The sequence below is a fragment of the Takifugu rubripes genome, chromosome 7 (assembly GCF_901000725.2).
Source record: "Takifugu rubripes chromosome 7, fTakRub1.2, whole genome shotgun sequence".
NCBI lineage: Eukaryota > Metazoa > Chordata > Actinopteri > Tetraodontiformes > Tetraodontidae > Takifugu > Takifugu rubripes.
The window spans coordinates 8,659,365-8,668,977 of NC_042291.1; positions in this window are offsets into that span (position 1 = coordinate 8,659,365).

Genomic DNA, 9,613 nt, shown 5'->3' on the forward strand with positions numbered 1-9,613 from the left:
TGACAAAACCCGGAGAAAGATTCACCTCACCTTATTCAAAAATCCTGCCACCTGGCCATGTTTGTTACCGGTTGTTTGTTACAGGTTCGGTGTCACCCCCACCCCACTTCAGGTCTTGTTGTCTCCTCCAGTGACACCCTGGCACCCAGGCTTCACCCCCACTCCTTCACCAAGGCTCTCATTAACCCCTCCCCATCTGCCCTGGCATTGAAAAGGCGCTGTCTTTAAACTCTTCCTTGCATCTTTAACGGCTTTCTGCATGTGGGCGGATGGGTGAATACCCACCCCGCCCTGCCCTGCTGCTGTGCTCCCCCCACACTGTTTTATAATATATTTAGTAATAATAATCACAGCTATCACACCTCCTCCTTCTCCCTTTTTGTTATAGCGGGGCGGCATGGCTGTCTCCCTGGCCGCCGCACCGCCGAGAAGAGTGTATCGCACCTACCCTCCATAAAGGAGAGGGAGGGGTGGTGGGTGTGGGTGAGAAGCTCTAGGGTGTCATTAACTTCTTTCTTCTTCCCAGGAGGAAACAGAGGTTTGACTACTATGATCCCCCCCATCTTACCCTCCCCAACCCCGTCACCCTTCTTTTCTATCCTCACGACCCCTGAGCGCCCCCACCCCCTGGGCTCTACATAACTGTTTATTAACACGTCTTGACTTCACTTGATTCTTTAAATGAGCTCACCCCCTCCACCCACCACCTTCACTCAGAGATCACTCGAGGCCTGTGTGCTCTCTCTTTCATTATCAAGGACCCGGTAGAGCTCGGCACATGTGGAGGAATTTCCTGTTATTACCAGTTATAAAGTACAGACCACTACTAGAAATACATTGCGCTACTTATTATATTTTAAATGAGTCTGTAGAAAATATGATAACATCACTACATAAGAAGCCAGACGGAACCAGGGTCAGTTATGGGACATTTCTACAAGCACCTATACAGCTTGACTGAGGGCCAAGAGATGGTAACCCACTAGCAGTGACCTTAACAGTACATATTCGGCTCTATTTCCAAGTGAGCAAAGCCGAAAATGTGATATCAACAGACTGCAGGCGCCTAATTGGCCAGACAGTGGCATCACTGGATGGGTCGTGAGGAACTTGTTCACAAGACCTCAACATCCTCCTTTGTGTTTATGTCACATATGTCAAACAAATGAGATTTGGGTCACCTTGCTATGATGATAGCACTAATGTTTACTCAACTCTAATGGAAACCAACTAAAACTGAGGAAAGTCAAGTCAAGAGGAGGCAAGTAGAGTTAGCACTGTGTAATGGAAAGAAGGTTAAGAGACAAAATAAGCGCATCTGAAAGCAAACAATTGGCTCTTTGCTAGCCAAACTACACACAATCTTTATAATATAAAACATTTACCATCCTGAGGGTTGGTTGCAGAACTTCGGGGTTCTAAATGTGGAAATTTACATCTAGATAGAGTTTAATATGTGCAACACAGGTGAGCCCTGTACCCTCGATTAGGGAAGATAACAGAAGAGGGATGGATGGAGGGAGGGAGGGAGGGATGGATGGATGGATGGATGGATGGATGGATGGATGGATGGATGCTGACAATGACACTTTCAAAAAGATGCTATCATTGTTTTCATTTCTTTCTTCTAAAGCAACAATTTGAATCATATGTTTCATAAATGCAGCAACTTTGACATCTGGTCAGAGCAAGGGTCAAATACCTCTCCTTTTTTAAAAACAAAAGATAATAAAACTTGACAGAAAGTATGTCTGATTATTTTAGCAAGACCAGTAATAAATTATGCAGAGCTGTCAATTAGATCTGCCTCTGACTGGTTCCGAGTCTGGGTGTGTTCTGGACGGCCCGGGCTGCAAGTAGCAAACTGACTGCATGAGTGTCCCAGAGGGAGCTTTCACAAGGGTCTTTGGACCAGAGCTGCCAAGCTCATATCTCTCTCCTCCCATAAACGTCACAGAGTGCTGATGTCTTTAAAAGGCCTTGAATGACATCTGGGAGTAGAGCAACACTGTGATTAATCTCTCAGTTGATTCTCATGGAAATCACCCCGGGTCGAGGCAGAAAGAGAGGGGAGGAGCCACAAAGCGTGTGAAAGTGACTCTGAACAAATACACAAAGATGACTGCTCACAGGGGGATTTTTGTCTTATCAAAAAGGGGATTGTGTCTGGTACAATAGCCCACGTCTCGTGCCAATTCGTTAGTCCATATCTCAAATTTATAGCTTGTAAATTGGCACTTGAGATCATTAAGAAGAGGCCTGTCTCTCATGCAGCCCACCAAAAGTAGGATTTCCCTAACCGAGTACCGCTCACACGGGTAGGAGAATAGGAATAGATTTTTTTTTGAAAATCAATTCTCGCCAATATAAATCCTTTTTTGAACATGTATATCACGACTGAGCGGACAACATCTCTTAATGACACCAGTGTTGTACTGGTGAAGAAGTGTGGGGCAGTAAATGTAGGATTATGCTTGATTTAATGGGGGTGTTGGGTACTGATTTCCCACAGGAAAGAACCTCTATCTCGGGTAAATGCTGTGCATGTCCAGCCTCGCTGTAGGTAATTCATCCAGGGGATCATTCAAATCAACTCATCTCTGTGATGAATGCGGGTATCGGGAAGGCGCAGATGTATGCGATCTTTAAAAAAAAAAAAAAAAGTTGTGCCATATCTGAGGAACGGCGGAGTTCACAACATCACTCCTTCCCGCAGCGAAACCTCTGGAAGTTTGAGGGCCACCGTCCCTGAAAAATGAATGAAAGTTCAATGGGATTCTGAACGTTTGTCAGGTGTTGTAGTTTATGCCGTTCGCCATAACCGCCTTCCTCGGGCCATAAGTCTATGACAGCATTAAAAACAAATAGGCAGGCTGAAGAGAAAAAGCCGGGAAGGAGGAAATTTGCCCGAGTGAGGAATTGATTTTGTCTGGCCCAGGAGAGTGCTTCATTCTTGGTCGCGGCAGCAGGAGAGCTCGGAGACGTGTTTTACTAAGAGGAGAGCAAAGGCACCCATGCAAAACTATTTTTTAACAGCCGCCTGAAAAATGACCCACCCTCCCTGTACCGTTTTTCTTTTCTTTACAGATGACACAATACTTTCCAGCCACTCGTCACAAACGGCACCTCATGGCCACTTTTCAGATCTGAAGCTGTAAAAGTGGACCACGCCACTTTGCTTCTGCGTGAACCTACAGTGGTCAATCAATCACAGGATGCCAAAAAGATAAAGATAGCATTTAATGCAGCCAACAAATCACCTGACATTGTGACAATAAGGCAATTCTGCAGGATTCCCGTAAAGCAGATGACTTGATCTAACCTGGTGTGACTGAAATCAGCTGTGACACACCTTATAATTGTCTATTCCACCCTCTTAAGCAGCGCACTGGGCCGTGCTTCTATGGCGCTCTCGCGTCTTTGTGATTGAAATAAGTTTGGAGACCCTGGTTGACTTGAGCTGATGGGGTGGACGAGGGTGGTGAAACAGGAAGTGAGGCCTTGATTTAAAATCATGGGCAGTAAGTACGCAGTACGCACTAGTACGCTTGTTAACAGCTGAAGTACACACCTGAGAGTCTGTACTTCACAGAATGTACTTTTTGCCATTCATTGCCATCACTGGCCGAGGTGAAATGCATTTCGGTATAACTAGCTGTCCACACAGGTCACTTGTGGTGAAGTTGATCTCAGTGTCATTGAACCATTCACAAATAGATCAGAGGTCTGAGAAAGATACGACATTTAATTGCAAGTTTTTGTTGGAGAATTTACAATGTTTACGAAACTTCTCACCCTCCCTTCCACTGCTCTAATACCTACCTGAATAGTCACTGCCGACTTTATACTTTAAATTAAATAATATGCAACAGGTTTCCATTCCCAGTGCTTATATTGTAAGATAATACAATCCATAAAACTGAGTAGCTGTCCCCCCCCCCCCCTATCAAAACGCAGGATACAGATTGAGCGTTTGCTGCGGCTGTCGCCGTTTCTGTCCACCTCAGCACAAGCGTTGGGTTTTATAGGGGCTGGACGGGAGCGGAAAATGTGAATAAGCGAATTTGGAAAGCCCAGCTCTCCTCTGCAGTGCTGTGCAATTTGCAATTTAGTGCGAGCTAAGTGGCTCATTTTTATGTGAACACCATTGTGTTCCTAACTACGCTGCAAACAATCACTGTTCCGCGGCAAAGAATGACACAATGTGAACAATGGAACAATGAAAGCTTTTTTCCTCTCTTTCTCTGCCTCTCTGTTGCTGCCTGGAGGAAGAAAAAAAGATCCTTACTGAACAAAAAAGAGGGGACCGGTGTAATTGTTTTCCGAGATGTTAAGAATTGTTTTATTTTTTCCCTCAGACAAGGCGATGCTACATATGAAAGGCCGAGGTGCGCACTGCTGCATTCAAGTTGTGCTAACAGGAAAAACACACACACGTGTGCAGGTATACCTGCAGAGCACCACCGTGTATGTTGACAGGGATCAGCGATGGGTGTTGGGATGTTTCAGGGCCTCTGCTCTCCGCACAGCCGTCGCATTGACAGTGTGCGACCTGCCACCGAGCCGCCTAACCTGACACTATCTATCACTGGGAGCACGCAGGAGTCAATGGTACACTGCACACACCGACACGCAATCTCCCTGCCCGTCTGCCGAACACCGCCTCGCTTCCTCGGCCGCTTTTGCGCGCGTCTCTTTGTCCCTGTGGCCCCCCGCTCCAGGAACAGGGGGTGGCAAAATCCACACAGAATCCCGGGAATCCTGCGCTTTCCTGGGAGTCTGGCATGTATGTCATAAATCAAAGCGATCATATCACTTGCGCACAAAGCCTTATTTATTGCGAGGACTGACGATACAATAGATCTCGTCCCTCCCTCGCGCTCTGTGCGGTAACACAGTATCAGTCGGTGCATCAAACTTTTTTTTCCCCCTTCTCGGCGCGTCACTCCGAGTCCCACCCACAGCCAACACTTGACTCTTTCCAAACGCCACCCCCGGGCGCCCACATCTGCTTGTGATATACAGTGTAATGCAACACCTCACCCACGCGTTACAGTGTTGCAGAGCCACAGGCAACAAGGAGCCGACACTGGACTTTCCCAGAAGGTCTTGCTCCTAGGAGGCCGTAACAACCCCCCACCCACCCCCGTTTTTAAATTCTTACCCCAGTAACATGGACAGCTCATAATAGCAGACATGAATCTGTGTCTCTACTTGTTCCAAACAGACGCCGGCTGTCCATAAATCAAACGCCTCCATTTTGTTTGGGATAACAAAAAAAAAAAGCCGTTTCTGTGGGCCTGGTAATAATCCCCGTGCCCCATGTAGTGTTTTGTCTCTGGGCCGGCTCTCGTCTCCCCTCTCCTCTGTCACGCTCCGGCTTCTCCGCGTGCATTACAATAGGGGCAGCCAGGTGATGAATATTTGTGTCTGGCCTGCCGTTAAGATTTCATTAATCACCCAGAGACTTGAGAGCAATGAGCGTACCTGACTGGCCAGCAGGCAGCCGGCCTCCGCACACACAACCTCCTGGGGATGACGCACGGCCATGTTGTGTTATGGGAGGCTTATTTATTCTATTTGTCTCTCTTCTCGCCTCTCTCCCTCTCTGTGTCGAAGCAGCTTTTCTAAAAAGGAGTGAATTTGCTGAAAAGTGCAAAAAAAGAAAAGTTTTTACCGACGAGAAATAAATAACCATATGTCAGCAAAGGCTTGTTATAATGATCAATATCAACTGAGCGTGCTGTTATTTGAGCAGGTGTTGAGATTACTGCTTTCAGAACGGTGCGAGGAGGTGGCTAAAGCTGTGGCACATTCCTGCTAAATGTTGCAGTACGGTTATGTCCCTTCTAAACTCCTACCCTGAAGCAAACCATTTAGAGACAACCCCACCCCCTGTACGGATACGGGGTTGTTAGCCAGATGCTAACAGGTATAGCAATATTATGAATATGGTCTTCTAATCATCAGTATACTGTACAAGTAGGTAAGGAAAGCCTGCTAATGTTAGTGGTGCAAGTATGAATGCAGGTACTGCAGGGAATGGCAGAGTAGATTACTACAGGAAATCATCAGATCATCCCCGTGGCGATCCCAGATTCCAACTGAAATGTTTACTGCTCGTCCTCTTCTTTACCATCTCTTTCTTCTTTTACTGCACTGGCGAGGGAGTAACAGATGGAGGGGCAGTGCGAGGGGATGATGAGAACGTAAAAAGTGCAACATTTACTCATCTGCTTCTTTATTGTCTCGCTGCAGTAAGGGGAGGGGAGAAGAAGAAGAAAGCAAACTGGTGGGTGCAAGGACGCGGGCCCCCTGAGCCTCATTCACCAGCCAGTCGGCCTTGATAAAATCCACCAGCTGCCGAGGCTCCGCCGGCTCCCTCTCCGTCACTCCCACCGTTCTCACACCACCCCTGGTATCCCCACCTGTTCCCACAGTCGGAGTCAATTTTTACTTTCCCTTTACCGCCTGCTTGCCCCCTTCCCTTTAACTGCCCTCTGTGTTTCCCTTCTTCCCGCGTGTAATGTGGAAAGGTGATAGATAGACATGTGGCGGTGCACAGAGGAACCTATTTGGATTGGTCTGTCAGCCCATCTTTATCAAACGTCGCAGAGGTATATTCTCTTGCTATGCTTCATTACTCTAGAATGCCGGGACCTGAAATGTTTGACTGCTCTGTCTCCCCTCCTCAGACCCCCCCCACCACCACCACCTCCCCTCTCTCACTCATTTAGTGGCTCTGAGCTGTAATATTGGATCTGCAGAGCGAGCGGCTGTCTTCTCCTCTCTACCGGCTAGTCGGGGAACACAGCCATGCCTCGGGGGTTTGATATTGATTCCATCACGCTTCTGAGGTGCTAACAAAGCCCCTCCCCTGACTACCCATTCTCATGACAACTAGCCACCATCCAGGGCCTGCCATTGGCTGAGCCATAGCGGTGCCTCTGCCAATCAAAGCGCCACTGACAGCCTCCGTGTCTGAGCATGACCTCAGGATGACATCACTAGAAAGACATTAAAGTAATAAAGAGCCTGGTAGTACACTACTGTAAAGGGCAGCACCACATAAAGACTCATCGATCAGTGCATACGGAATCTAAATTGAGGTGTTCGAGTCTCGGTTGAATGAGGGGTCAGCTCTCCCAAAGTAGCCTTTCAGGGAATAACTTTTCGTCCATAACTTTATTGCCGCGGCTAAAATACACTCCCCATCCACTGTTCAAACCTTTACAGCGAACGCCAGGACAAATGGGCCAGAGTCGGGATCAATAAATCCTCCTGAGGCTGGAGTGTTTCCACTGTAAAGGTAAGGACTTTCAGCCTAAACACAGAGGAGCACTCACGAGATAACTACCTGCAGGTCTGGCTTCAAGTGAGGAATGTCTCCTCACTGTGGACCACATCAAGCAGACGGCCTTTTCGCCCAGACGGCTGATGCTCGGGGAGGGATTCCACACAAAGTCTGAGCAACCAACAACAAAAATCAGATTAGTTCTGATCACTCTGATCTATGTTCCAGAGTGTTTATGTTCCAGACAACCAAAACAGATAGTGTTGTGTACATATTGTGGCTCAGTTGGATGATGCTAGCTGGGCAACAGGAGGCAAATTAATACTGAATTATACATTAAATGTTGGACCAAAGCGGGTGAAATGCAGTTCAGCATGTTTTTGATGCAGTTTTGTACAGCAACTGAAGTCTGGGGTGTTGGAATGTTTTCAGGATGTGGAAAAATACCAAATGCCTCTGCTCTCAATCAATCATTCATGGTTGACAGGAAGTGGTAAGACTGATGTTAAAGTAAAGTTATTAACTCTACATTTTGCCATTTCAACTGCAGATTTTAATCCTTTAATTACAAGTTGCTATTTCAACTGCATATTTTGAAATTTTACCTGTACACTGTGCCCTTTCTACCTAGTTTATGACCTGTTTTGACTGTACATTTCACTATTTCAACTGCACAGATCACCATTTGAATTACATATTTTGCCCATTTACTACGCATTTTGCCTTTTTAACTGCATATTTTGTCATTTAAACTTGACAATTTGCCACTTTAAGAACACATTTTGCAATTTGACACTTTTTGGTCGATGGTGCTGAAATGATTAGTTATGCCAAATTCTTCTGAGACTTTCTGCAACAGAACAGTGACTTTGCTGTAAAACAGATCTTGTATGATCCAGTGGATCCACAGCCACTCATTTGCTGTTATTTTGGACATTATTTTGAAGAATGACACCCGCTGCATGTACCGGAGCCAAATTGGCTGCTTAATCTGATAGATTTGTTGCAGTCACATCGAAGCTGGCCATGATTTCAGTGGAGCCGCTGTTCCTGCACCGGCCCCATTTGGACCTGACTGGCCTTTCCTCAAATAGCCCGTTTGGCCCTATAATCCACGGCGAGTGACGGGGGCAGGGCAAGATCAAAGGGAAAGCATGGAACCCTAAAGAAGCCATAACTCTGGGGTTTAATTGTGTTTCGAGTAAATGTCAGAGCACCCCAGACGTCTGGGAATCATCTGCCTCCCTTTAATACCAGTTATTGTCATTCCATCAAACAAAATTGCATTTGGACCAAAATATTTGGAGAAGTAGCATGTGGGAGATTCACTCCACGCAGAGCAGTAAATTAGAGAACAAATGTAAACAGGGAGCTGTTTTATGACACAGGCGGTAAACAGACCGTAAATCGGACTGTCGTGGGTCGCTTTCCTTTAAAAAGCTGCGGACGACTGTGTGCGGGAGGCAGGGAAGCGAGGCCGCCTTGATCCTCTGCTGTAAGATGCCCCCAGAACTGAAGTGAGGCGGCGCCGCCGCTCACGTGTCTTCGATAATTAGGGCTGTAATCTGCTTTGACTAATCACACAGAAAGATAGAAAAAGGAAACAAAAACGTCGAGATGAAGCATTATCAAAACAGTGATAACTGCATGAGGGAGGCGTTATCAATATATCCATTTCACATCCTGATTTCTCCCTCATATTTTGACAACCTATATAGCACATTTAACCTTCAGTGTCTGTTTTTCAAAATGAAATTGCACGGTGGAAGAGGGAAAAAAGGGGGGAGAAAGAGTCATATTACCATGAAAAAGGATGGCTTTTCTCTGGAACAATAAGCAGTCCTTGAACTCCACGTCATTAAAGTGAATGCCATCATTTCCTTTCATTAAGATGACTGTGTGCAGACACATATTGCAGTTGGAAGGCGACGCTGCAGCAGGAGACTCATTTAAAAAACCGCCTTAATCTGGAAAATGATTCTAATGTTTCTCAAATGTTATATTCTCCCAACCTAGCACGTGAAACGCTTAACAGGGCTCCAACATTTTGAGGCGTTTAAACGAGTCACCGCCTCGAAGGAAAAAACTAAAAAAAAACAAACGGAGGCATCCGGAGTGCCGCTTCCCCTGCTTTCACATATATTTCCAATATTTTTGACAATAAATATGGGAAAACTGAATAAAATGCATATCTCTACCCTCCTCGCTAATGGGCGGTTATCACACACTGAAGAGGCCTCCCATCAATTGTGATTTCTTTTTTTTTTCGATGTCAGGAATAGTTTCGCCCTCCCCTGTTTCCCCTCATTCGACTCAACG